The 13,918-nt window shown below is 33.6% G+C and overlaps 1 long non-coding RNA gene across 1 annotated transcript; it reads right to left on the bottom strand.

Moving 5' to 3' along the window:
• Positions 1–1,984: 1,984 nt before the first annotated feature.
• Positions 1,985–13,237, bottom strand: LOC108948375 (uncharacterized). The gene is made up of 2 exons (XR_011410584.1): positions 13,024–13,237; positions 1,985–2,284 (listed from the first exon to the last, which is right to left on the bottom strand). It is a non-coding gene; the product is annotated as an uncharacterized lncRNA (long non-coding RNA).
• Between the last annotated feature and the right edge of the window lie 681 nt (positions 13,238–13,918).

The following is a 13,918-nucleotide window of genomic DNA, read 5'->3' as shown; positions in this document are numbered from 1 at the left end:
ACAATAATTAATATGCAAATATACTAAAAAATATGTACTTTTCATCATTTATCATTTACTTTTAAATTTATTTTATCGTTTCCTGAATGGCTATATCTTTTTGTATTTTCTTACAATAATATTACTTTGAGGGTCTCCCGAAAACAATATCTCTATCCCTCTGGGGTAGGAATAAGGTCTGCGTACACTCTATCTTCCCTAGACCCCACTTGTAGGATTCTATGGGGTTGTTGTTGCAATAATATTACTGAAAGAATTATCCTTCCCTACAAAGGCTTTATATCTTTATGCTTTTGAAGCAAGGATTACTGTGCTTGTATGTAAATTGATGCACCAACATCTCAATTGGTGAATTCAAAGCACAATCAAAGGTGAATACCGACAATTTATAAGAACCTGAAGTACACTATTATTATACCATCAAGACTTACTGCTAAACTAAATAGAAGAGAAGAAATTGAATAAGTAATTTCTTTTCTTATTGTGGAAAAAGAATAGCAAAAAGATGGCAATTTGACTAAGCTCAGCCATTTTCGCCACAAATGTTTCAGTTTCACATAATTCAACTACTACATAAATTCAGGCACGCCAACAAACTCGTTAAACATGCTATAAACCCATAACTATTCTTTGACATTGGCCATGGAAATTTGGCGACAGAATATATGTTAAGGGTAAGATTATTCCAAAATTTAATATATATGAAAAAATATATATTTAACATGTATACGCAATATATTGTTTTCACTCAAAAGTATTCAATTGACAGGTAGCTATGCTCCTGCATGGAATATAATCTAGAATCTTTGTATATTCGTTGCTTCTAGTGTCAATGCAACATTCAAAAGGTAATACATGCACCGAGGAAAAGAAAATTAGAGGGAAAAAAAGATCACAGGTAAAAAGTGAAAACCTACTTTAATTACGACCTACTAATTACTTTCCTCCAAAACTAATGGCAAATTGCATCCCACCAACTCGAGGATGTAGCAGAGCACGGGTCTTGCAAATTCAATAGAGCCTATGGTTTCGATTCGAACCATATATATAACGATAAAGTTATAATTTCTCCGTTTCAATTTATATGAATTTATTTTCTTTTTAGTCCGTGCAAAAAAAAAATGATCAATTTTCTTATACTACAAGAAAACAGTTACTTTGTGGGGGATTTTTTGTCAAATTGTGACAGTTTTTGACTCCCACAAAAAGAATTGTGGCGGTTTCTAGAAGTGCCGCAGTTACCTTTGCCACGAGCATTATCGCGGCGGATTTTTAAAACCTCCATGCCAACCGCCACAAAATGAATTTTTAATTTGTGAGGGGTTTGAAAGATATATAATGCTAGTTTAAAATTCCCGCAATATGATTTCGATGTGCCAAAGAAACAATATTGCGAGGGTTTATAAACCCCCTCAATATGATCATAATGGTTCAAAAAATGATATTGTGGGGGGTTTAAAAACCCCTAAAATATGATTTAAATATTTTTTTAAGAAAAAGTTATGAAGGGGTTTTGAAAGATAATTAGTGCTGGTTTAAAACCCCCGCAATATGATTTCGATGTGTCAAAAAAAAAAATACTGCGAGGGTTTATAAACCCCCTCAATATGATCATAATGGTTCAGAAAATATATTGTGGGGGTTTATAAACTCCCAAAAAATGATTAAAATATTTTTTTTAAAAACATTTATGTGGGGGTTTATAACCGCTACAATATAATATTAGTGTTTTAAAAAAATAGTGGCAGTTTATTTCTGCCACAATATTTTGTTGTTGAAAACTCTTTTTCTATTTGAATATTTTTATTTGTAGGATTAAAGAAATAATTTTATCAAATAACTTACAACATAAATCAAATTTCATAAAATTTAACCATAGTGACAAATATTACAAATTCAAATCCTCATGGAACTAAATAAATTTTTATCATGCGCAATGATATATGATATGATCACCAACCAGCTAGGATAGTAAAAATGTATCCATTAAAAGATTGAGCTTTACTAATTTCATTCGCAATATAATGGAATACTTTTTTCTAGCTAAGTCTCTACAAACTCTGCCAAAATAACACTGTCATGCAAGGGCTAAACTTTCTACGGGCAACTAATTCTTGGCAAGTGCATGGTAAGGATACAAAAAGAAATTGATAGGTTGTTGTGAAAACCTGAACTTGATTGAGAACAGTGAGTTCTCATTGTTCTTGTAATAATCAACAATAAAATTCACCATCTTGTGACCATACTCTGTCTATTGCTTTGCATCCATGGGATTCAATTCACCCTCCCTAAACCTACCAAACAAGAAAAACCAAATAATATATGTCTTATCCCATTTTGAGTGACTATTTTATAGAATGTTATGCCAACTAGCTAATGACTATTTCAAAGTTATTTATTGCTTTGGAAGAACATATTTGGGAACACCTTGAAAGCAATTAGTGTCAGCAGTCATTAGCAATACTAGAGCATATTCTCCCTACACTTGCATGAGTCACGAAACAAGATCTAGTTATTCAGTCAAAAATACATCAGATTTCTTTTAATACTAGTAACTCTATATAGATGAATTCTACAACTCGAATGTAAAGAATTAACCAAGCATACATGAAATAGGAAGATACAGATAAGTAAGAATAAACACATATACCTCGTGCCAATAGGAGCATTCTTCATCTTGTGCCAAACATAGAGATATTTCAAGCAGTGCTGCGTTGCACACAATTTTACAAGGTTGATTGGTAAGTACATAATTACCAAATATCGAAAAATATTCTATATGTAGAATAATAGGACTACTGGCCTGTAACTGTGATAAGCCAAAGCAGAGGAGCTTGTGTTGTATAATTTGGCTTAAAATTCTGTAATCTCACATTAAAGAGAAGCATGGATAAGATCAACCTACTCAATAGCAACATTTAGGTCTTGAAGAATGAACAGAGGACAAAAATATTGGACCTACAAATGCGGCGACAAATTTCCCAGACAGTGTCCCCCTTCTCATTGCACCACCTTTGTACACATTCGCGATGGGCATACTGTGCATAGAAAAAATTCATTAAGAACAAAATATCACTAAATACAAGCATCCAAGACACACCTTGCTTAATTAGCAACAGTAACATTTTGGCTAATCTGATGAAATCCACGATGTTATTCCAGCTACATTTAGGACAGTAATCATGAAAAATTCATTACACCAGAATACCTAAAAAGCTTCTGCCTCACAGATGTAGCATATCTTCATTGCAAAGGCCCAATGGTTGCATAAAGCTTATTATAGGCACTACTGATGTCAAATCAAACTCTATGCAACATAAAACCCTTCATTGAGACTTGAGAGCACAAGTTTCTGTTCTTTATTTGAAAACACTAAGTAATACGAGAGTATAAAAGGAAAAAAAGCAACAAGAGCAATTGGAATCCAAACTCTGAAGATTTACAAATCTCTAGTAGAACGCGCAATTTACCGAGAGCTGCACCTAAAACTAATGCATTAGTAGGTAAAACAATTCCAAATATAAAAACTCCTAATTACAAATTTCAAAATTAACACATTTTTAGAGTGTTGTATTTGTGATCCATATGTGCTACTTTTAGAATGAATATACCCCTACAATGAGAACAGCGAGCAGAGTTTCTGCTATGTAACTGATGAGACATATATAACAAATGAGTAAAACAGTTAGCTTAATAAACCTTGAGGGTTCCACGGCAAGAGCAGGGAATCTCCATGTTTGAATCTTCATCACTATCATGGCAAATCCTACATTCTTTCATCTTCCTTGATGTAGGCTCTAGGAAAGAAATCTGTCTCAAATTTAAAAGAAATTCAATATGGAATAATCAAGAAAAGAACATTCTTACATTCCCCATAAAGTATCTCAATCCAAAAACAGAGTAACAGCTCAAATTTAAAACTACTTCAAGGACAAAAGGCAGAACATTTAAAAGTGAGAGCAAGCTAATTGGTGTACTTAATTTAAGTCTATCACTCTTGCAAAAACACGCCCTCAAATTCCCCCATTGTCAAAAGAAGAAAGGTTAGAAAGGTCACTTTATCAAATTTAAATTAGAAAATTCATCTTTCTATCTTTGCACCATTTAATTGTGTTCTATTTTTCCCGATTTTAAGTTCTTAGTTGACAGCTTTTGACAAACTATGAACACACTACAAGAAAGATAGAGCTTAAAGATACAAATAATTCAAATATTGAAACAACAATCTTACCAGCTATAAGGCAACAAAAAGTTCTCTATATTTAACAGCAAAAGGCCAAACAGGTCACCAAGGTGTCAAAAACTTGAATATGCCAACACATTTTGAAAGAACAGACTGTTAACCCATTAAATATGGATGACAACTCTGAAGACGTTTGCAGTGCCGGAACAGGAAACCACAATATCAAAGAAAGTCCTTGAAGACTCCTAGATGGGTTGAGAGTAGAATTCAGAAGAAAATGTAAAAACGAAACCGAGTACTCCTGTATATTAGCATTCTAATGCAGAATCTTATGGAGCAGTACCATCAAAGATAGAAATTACCAACAGTAAATGGAAGTAACAGAAACAGTGATAATATATAATAGAAGACTAGTCAGTGCCACATGTCCAGTACAACGTAATAAAGCTAATATATCGATGAAAATCAGGCAGAACACACCTCAATGTCTACAAGAGACCTTCGTAACTATGCTCCATATTTGCATCGTTTATTATCCTGAAAAGAAAACAAAGAGTGCCATATCTGCAGAATAAACAAACTCATATACAGGATCGAAAAGCAAAGATTTATAAAACTATAACAGGGAGGTACCATAAAGAAATTACTAGATGCTCTTACAAGACACAAGATCCATAAGCTACAACACAGATGTCCATCCTATATATATAGGAAGCACAAATTTGTCATTCCTTTATATCAACATCATGGTTTCATATTTTTAAGAGTAATACTAGTTCAATATAATATTTTTAAACTTTTTGGAATGTAAGAACATACATATTCAGATGAAGTCTTTGTGAAAATAACTTCCTGTTAACAACGCAGCTCACCCACATTATGTTACAATATTTCAAAATAAGAAGAGAAAACATGATGAGCTATAACAAGAGAAAAATATGTTAGAAAATGATTGCATATATTATTTAGAAATAATGTGACTGAAGAGGTGAAAGCATTTCTTAGAACAAAATTAACTGGAAAACTAGACAAAAAAGAAGGGTATTCCAAGAATTATCTGAAGAAGAATAGTAAGGGAAAAAAGAAAAATTGTGAAAAGAATCAAACCCAGATAGGCCAAAGCTTTTTATTCTACGAGGGAAACCGATGATACCAAGAATCAACTTGAATAATGGGAATAGTTTCCCAACACTTTCTCTAACTTGAATAAAAGGACTACTCACATGTAATTGTGAGTGCAACGAGGAGAAGATCTTCCAATCTAGAGGCTGCGTTGATGGGTCACAAAAAATTTCCAACACTTTATCTAGCTCCATATCCGGCTAAATATGAAGCAGAAAAGAAAATTATCACTTTAATCAATTCCCTTTTGAATTGTTACCACATTAACCAATTTAATACACTGTAGAAACCTTGTTATTCAAGCACAAAAGTAGAATCCTGATATAGTTTTTCTTACCGGTATAGATGTTATGTCCAACATTTGATCTTCAGTATCATCACTCCACAATTACATCCAACAACAGAATGAGGGGGACCATGAGGGCCATGCTCTAACTCCTTTCTTGAATAATAATTACTATCCAATGCAAAACCAGCTTGTGTAACCCACGTAACACACCAGGATCATAACTAATGGAATGTCGGATAGGAGGCAAAGCACCGTCACAAGCATGCCCAATATTGCCAGATTCCTACTTTTGCCAACTACAATAGCATAGTATATATTGATGTCTAAAAATTTTTAGGAGATAATTTTGTTAAATTCCCTCAGAAATTATCAGCCACACATCTCTTGATCAAAGTCACTCATTCTCTGATGAAATTGAGCATTTTTTGCCCTGATTCTTTTTATTGTAGCATCCATCCTAATTGTTATGTATTAGCAATCAGATTAAAGAAAACGAGACTCTTGTACCGCTTGATAGAGAGAAAGCTATCAAATTGATACAAGGAAAAGAAGAACTGGTCCTCAGACCATGAGAAAGAGAGACTCAAAGAATGGAGAAATATTCAATACTAATGAAAATCGTCCAAAATGATAAGATTTTAGCAACTATTTAAAGACAAGATACCTTATCTAATCCAAATTTTTAATATAGACAACTCCTAAAATAAGTAAGACCATCAAATTGAGACTCCATATGGATCAAAAGTTTGTGGTCGCTTTCCTACATTAAAAGTTCTCAATGAAACACTCCAAATTAAGACTCCTTGTTAGTTTCTTCTTCTATTTCCTTTTTACTTTTGTTGTCTGTAAGTAAGTGAATACTCCAATACTTTGAGAGTAGCTCATACTAACACCACCTGCTACTGCAACTTATCGTGGAGAGATCCAAAGACAGTAGAAGTAGGTACCATCTTGATTCACATGGTTTCTACTCACAATCTCATCTGCTTTCATTTAGAAGAAGATATGTACAACAGTGATGCACTAGAATTTTCCAAAAGGTAAGCAATAGAGATAGGAAGATTTAAAATGGAAAATGTGGTAGGACTTTGTGCATATTTAAATTGCCAAACTTTGGTACAGACTACTGATATACTAAATTGGGCATGCAGCACACTTCAAAATCTTGATTGAGTTGACATAAAATAACAGAAATATATAACATAAAAAAGATGTCATGCTGTTTAGCTTCTCATAGTGAACCATCATAACAGATATAATAGGTGTTCCAGGCTTAACCATATAGCATAAGGAAAAGAACCTAAAAGGCAAAAACATAGTTAGAAGATACAGTAGAGGTAATACTAAAAGATTGTTTCACTTACCTACTGGTTCTGGAAGACTTAAACTTTTCGCAAGCCGTCAATCCCAGCCATAGTTAAAGAAGCAAGACCCAGGTACGGGTTTGCGCATGCATCAAATGCTTTAATTTCAAAATGGCTTACAAGACCATCTGCAACTCCTGGAGGGCTAGCAGTTCTCAATGGTGCCTCTGTATTTTCTTTCCCCCAGCAGAGGTAAGCTGAATTTCGCATCTTAGGTAGCATTCGCTCATAACTAAGAGCATAGCAACACGAATCAAATATGATTATCATTTTAAATATGCCTTCAAACCAAATATGAATACCATTTTTAAACATACTTATACATCAAATAAATAAAATAAACACTACTTAGTTATGCAATACTATTACCTTCAGATAAAGTAACATATTAAACAAATTTTCTATTCAAACATGTATGTATCTGCTGCTAAGTTAGTAGCAACATTTTTCTCTACTACATCATCAATTTTATGATCCGTAGCTAGTTGTACATACTCATCACCATCACCAAAAAACTGTTCGAGTTCTTGCTCTTGGTTTGAGAAAATTATGAAAGTCGCCAGTATCCTCCCTATGCCCCTCATTTGATATTTTATTTGAATCCAATGGTTGAGATATCCCTACATCAGCCGCTTGGTGCCTATAGTACCCAAATGCATCATTAAGCATTGTTTCTATTGGATTTTCTGGGTGAAACATCTCTTGCATAATGTCTCTATCTCCAGAAGGCTCTACTACCTGTTTCTCACCATGAAGATGCCAAATAACATAATTTTGAGGAAATGGCTTGCAAATCAAATGATCCTGCACTATTTCTCTAGTTTGCCACTTGTCAAAACCACATTTAGGACATGGACATCTGATTGTATCTTCCACAGCCGCATTCTTAAACGCAAAATAAAGAAATTCATCCAAACCAAGCAAGTATTCATTTGTGTTCCGTGGCTTTCCAATCCATGATTTATCCATTGGAAAGTATGAAATAAATTAACAGGAATCAATTAGAATATACCTCCAAAAGCAATCATCCAAGTCTACGAGTATCTTCAGATTTGGCTATACTTCCAATCTACTCCAAGAATTTCAAATGCTCTTACAAACAAAGTTAATTCCAGAAACTGACAGAGGACAGAAAGAACCAATGAAGAATTCCTACAAAGGACTCCTTTTATATCTGTTCGTTCATATAGCGAAGGATAACAAGCAGTAGGCAAAAAAAGGGTCAAAACTACAAACGAAGACAAACCTAATCAGAAGAAATTTCAATATTTCCCACTGTTACTGCTTATGGAGGATGGACTTGCTGCTTTTCTTGCTTAAAATAAACCGTCAGTACTTCTAATTATTTAAAGCTTTAACAATTTATGAGAATTAATAGTATTATATTAAAATAGAGAACTTTCCACTCTTATGAGTTATGATAAATAACTGCTTTAAAGAAGGTAGAAAGTTTTTAAAATTTGTGAAACCAAAAAGATTTTAATTCTGAATGGAAAAATAACGTTTAGGCCTTAGAGTTAATAAAGAATAACTTTGGGGCACTAAATAGCTTTTCCTCTATTCATTTATTTTAATTCTTACTAATTTTAGGATACGCTTTTACGGATGTATCTATATAAAAATAAGTATATAATTAAAAAATCAAATAAAAAATATTAAATAACATATTTAAGTTATTAAATACAAATTAAAAAAAAGTATAAGCAATCGATGTCAGTGCGATTGTTGTCCGCCAACTGAGATCCCCTCCGTACGCTAGACTAGATTGTTAGTGACATACGAAAAAACCAATGTCATGAGCAATTGAGAGAGAGCGGAAAAGAGAATTGAGAATGAAAGAAAGCTTAATTGCATTGAATGAAAGCTATTACAGAAAAACAACACGGTGTCGGGGGGAGAGACACCAGTACAGAGAATTGTTTGCTTGCTAAGAAAGTTTGATTTCTTGGTCCCCCTTGTCACGGATGTTCAGCATGAGCGCAGAGAATTTCCGCACGTAATCCCGCACTGATTTGGTCTGGCGGAGCTCCCGTAGCTTTCTCCTTGCATTGTACTCAATATTTTCGGGGAAGAACTGTAGGCGTATGGCTGCCTTCAGTTCCGCCCATGTCTCGAGGGCATCTTCACCGGCCCTGATGGCTTCGTATTTCACCCGCCACCAGAGTTTGGCATCACCCTGAAGATACATGGCAGCAGTTGCTACCTTCTTAGCTTCTTCTAGGCCACCCACGACATCGAAGTATTGTTCAATATCGAAAATAAAGTTTTTCACTTTTTTGGCATTCCGAGCTCCACTGTATGGCTTTGGCTCAGGAATTTTCAGTTTTTGTGCACAGGGGCGAGGTTCACAATACCCCCGATTTGATTTCCGCCTCCTCGAAGCAGGCCTTGTAAAGCAGCATTGACAATGTTGAGCTGGCATGCCAAGTTGTCTATACTTTGTTGCATGGCAGTCACCCTGTCTGCCTCTTGTGCCCTGTGGGCTAAATCCTCGGCACGCTCCTGTTGGAGGACCTCGAATTTACCAAACATTTCGGCTGCCTCTGTGGCTGCCGTTTGCCGGTCTCCTTCAGAGTCGCAACTGATGTTTTTTATGTCAACTTCAGCCTGGAGCAGTTTATGTAATGAGTTCTATATTTGACTTCTTCAATTGTTTCTGTTTTGGATTTGTTCTAGTGGCTCTAAATTGGAAAAGTGCTTAACAATATGTAAAATATGGATATATAGATATTCAATTAGTTCTAATATATTAGATTTTTGTCCAATTTACACAATATTTATATTTTTTTTAATTTTTATTTATTTCATTTTTCATGAGGTTGCATGTTGAATTTGATATTCTAGATCCCAATACAAATTTGCATGCTATAAGCCTATATAATCATATGCATAAATAATTTACTGAGACTTACAAAACATAAATAAATTTTCACTAAAAATCTATACTATATTAAAAGCACGAAGTCCCTTAACTAAATATTATTCGCCTTTTTTACCATTTAAACATAGAGTTTATACGGGATAAAATAGTTATTTAATAATTTTTTCCTAATATTTAGGACAGTAAAAACAACTAAAATCGTAATTACTAAATCTTTCCTTATTTGAACTATGTAAAAAAAAGGTCCTACAATTTAGGACTTTAAAATCAATTAAAATTTTAATTTATAAATATTTTTTCCTTATTTAAAGTATGTTATCACAAACTATATTTACGAATCCTCATATTAAGATATTTATCCAATAGAAGATTTATCTATCGTATATTTATATTTTTCAATATTAGGAATACAATCATATTCCTTAACAAAACAATATCTTAACATACAATATTTTAGAGCAAAAATTAAGGTCCATAAAAGTCATACGAAATCTAAAAGGACTTACATAATCCGAAAGTATTCCTACTCAATTATATTCCTACTCAATCCCTTTTTAAGAACTTTTTTTGTTCTATAATTATGCAAATCCTAGATAAATTTATATATATATATATATATATATATATATATATATATATTTATTTATTTATTTATTTTTATATTTATCTCTCTCGTATAGCGAAATTCATAAGTATATTTTTGGTTGGACAAACTAGTAAATACACATACAGTTTAATTTTTACAAAAAACAAAGCTGCCATATGACAAAAAATGAAAAAGAAGAAGAGAATAAGTGGAAACTCCTTCAATAACTATATCCCTAATAAAGAGCGATTGTCGTTGGTTTAAAAAAGGAAAAGAAATTAGTTAATATCCCTATTAAGGAAATTCAAAATTGTCGTAGGTTCAAAAGGAAAAAAGAATAAAAGAATAAAAGAACAAGAAGAAAACCAATATATTTATAAAATATCTTTATAGGAAACCGTTAGTTAATATCTCACTTTTTAATTTGTTCTCTATGGACACTAAGGTTTAGTTTCCTTGTTGGTCAATGTATTCATCAACCTATTTTTATTTTTAGTGAACTTGTTAAATTAGGATTTTAAAAGCGCTATTTGTTGAAATTGCGAAGGAAGAATGATAATTTTTGAATTTTAAGTGATAAAATTATAAAATTAGAATAACTTTTTGACTGAACACATTGACGAATTATTGAGAACTTCTATGGAGTAGTTTCTTCTTTTCTTGAGTTAAGTACAGAGGATCAACATTTATCATTTTTAGGAAAATAAACTTTTATTTTATAGCTTAGACACAATATTTCAATATAATATTTATATGACTTTTTAGAATTCTTTTATCCATTGAGATAATGTACAGCATATCGTAAGACTAGACACGTCTAAGATATATGAGGGTGGCTTTGCACAAGGTATTCGAAAGCAGTCTTTCTCTAAGATTTCTAAATGTGCAATTAAAGAAAATAAGAGTTGTATTTATTCTCATAAAACACTAAATATTGCAAATCACAAATAGCTATCACATAGAAACAAAGAAGTAGATGCAACAAGTACTGCCTTATATGTCCCTGCTAAAGAATGGGACTTCTACATCAAAGCAGGTGCTATCCACTCAGATGAGGTTCTTCTAATCCTATTTTCACACAACGTTGGTACCATTCAGGGTAGATAAATGACAAGGTGAAGTAAAGGTCAAAGTTTGAGCTATTCATTATAAAGAAAGCATTTTGATATTGCCAAGTAACCTGATATGCTGATACAGACAAATACAAACCATTTTTTACAAAATCAGATACGTGATGAACTACATTAGTATCTTCATGAACTACATTAGTATCTTCCTTTTAAATTCAGTGCAAAACATTGCCAGTGGCGTAAAGGGGCTTCGTTAACTTGTATCCATAAAAGCAAAAGCCAGAAATTTAAGTACTGTCCATTAAACTAAAGCAATATAAACATAAGTCTAGATAGCCGCAACAAAAACATTAAGCATTAACTAAAGTAATATAAACACAAGGCTAGACAACCATTACAAATTTAAATTCCTAGAAAGCAAAAGCAGTCCACAACGAAAACATTAAGCATTAACTAAAGCAATATAAACACAAGTCTAGACAACCATTACAAATTTAAATTCCTAGAAAGCAAAAGCAGTCCACAACGAAAACATTAAGCATTAACTAAAGCAATATAAACACAAGTCTAGACAACCATTACAAATTTAAATTCCTAGAAAGCAAAAGTAGTCCACAACGAAAACATTAAGCATTTGATTGGTGATTTGCGTTGTTATCCGCCGATGATCCTCTTACATCCATTGGTGAAGTACGTTCATTCTCTGCATCATCAGGCTGAAACAATAAAAATGATATTCGGTGAGAAGCTTATTTAGATTAATCCCAAACAAGATCGGAAAACAAGATTGAATCAAAGGTATCCCTTATCCTAAAGTTCCGAAACAAAGCCTTAGCTTCTGCAAGGAGATGGAAATTCCTTGCCACTATCTCCATCTTTAGCAAAGTTAGCAACAAGTTTTACTAGAATTAGATGATATAGAACTGTATATTGTACTAATTAATTATGCAGGTATAAAACCAAATATCTGTCTTTGGACATTGCCATGTTATAGAATGTTTAATTTTCACACCATCTTAATGATATCAAATGGCAACAGTAGACAGGACCAGCAGTGGGAAGACAACTCAACCCAGTAATAGTATGACTTCTCTAGCAATATTAGACATAGTTAATCGCTTCCACAGAAGCAAAAAGGCACCTTGCACCAGGCAAATCACATATTCCAGTATGAACTAATTTTCATTGCTTTATCACAAATAACAACAGAAATATAAGTGTTTTCTTGATTCAATTGAGAAGCATGCCTTATATCCAAAGTTTTTCATTTTTCTTTAATAAGTAGATGCTCTTTGTCAAAACTCGTTGACTGGGACATCTAAAAACACTAAAGAATCAGCAGTATATTTATTGTAAGAGCAGTATTTAGACATAGTGAATCTCTTCCACAAAAGAGCTTGATCTAATGAACTATGTTTAATAATTTTTGTTGATTTCATTTTGTTATCACATAGAAATACAATGCTAGCTATTGAACTGATCAAAAGGTGTTGTAATAGAAGAAGTGCAAACTATATTTACTCCTTACATGTGGTTGAAGAGCAAACAGACCAGCAAATTCTTCGGGAACCGAACCTTCCTTTGACATCACGTAAACCTTCAGCGCATTTAAGGTGCCTTCTAGTTGGGATTCCACACGCATAAGCTTTTGTTGCAAATGGTTATATGTTGCAGATGATGCACTGTAGCTAGATGAAGAAGCACTCGGACGCCCGTTCCGATACGAGTTCAACCATACCAAATTTGTCCAATTCCGATATCAAATGGACCTTCAAATCTAAATTTTTCGTTTTTGGAAAGTTTTACAAAAATTCCAATTTCTTCCGTCTAAATCCGAAATAAATGATGAATATAGACATGGATTTGTGAAATATAATCACTTTATGATAAAGAACACTTACACAGTTCAAAGTCGTGAAAATCCCCCTTGAAATCGCCCAAATCCGAGACTTAAAACTCAAAAACGAGTAAAAATGGCTAAGACCCGATTTTATGTATTCTGCCCAGCATTTTCGTATTTGCGGGCTATATTTTCGCACCTGCGGTCTCGCATTTGCGAGACAAAGCTCGCATTTGCGAAGTGGGGCTGCCAGGCGAGGTTCCGCACCTGCGGACAAAATGCCGCACCTGCGACGTCCGCTTCTGCGCAAAAGGGCCGCACCTGCGAAGACTGAATCTGCGATAGAAGTCTCGCTTCTGCGAGCTCGCACCTGCGGTCAAAATTACGCAGGTGCAATTACACCAGAACTCAAAATTTCAGATTTTGCTTAAGTCCAATTCTTGTTCCGATTTCAATCTGTTTTACTCTAGGGGTACTCGGGACCCCGCTCGAATATACCAACAAGTCCCGTAACATAATACGAACTGACTCGGGGTCTAAAATCACGTCAAACAACACTGAAATTACAATTCACACCCTGATT

The sequence above is a fragment of the Nicotiana tomentosiformis genome, chromosome 8 (assembly GCF_000390325.3).
Source record: "Nicotiana tomentosiformis chromosome 8, ASM39032v3, whole genome shotgun sequence".
In the NCBI taxonomy this organism is placed as follows: domain Eukaryota; kingdom Viridiplantae; phylum Streptophyta; class Magnoliopsida; order Solanales; family Solanaceae; genus Nicotiana; species Nicotiana tomentosiformis.
Note: the sequence above shows the minus strand (reverse complement) of the source record. Positions and strands in the feature narration are given on the sequence as shown.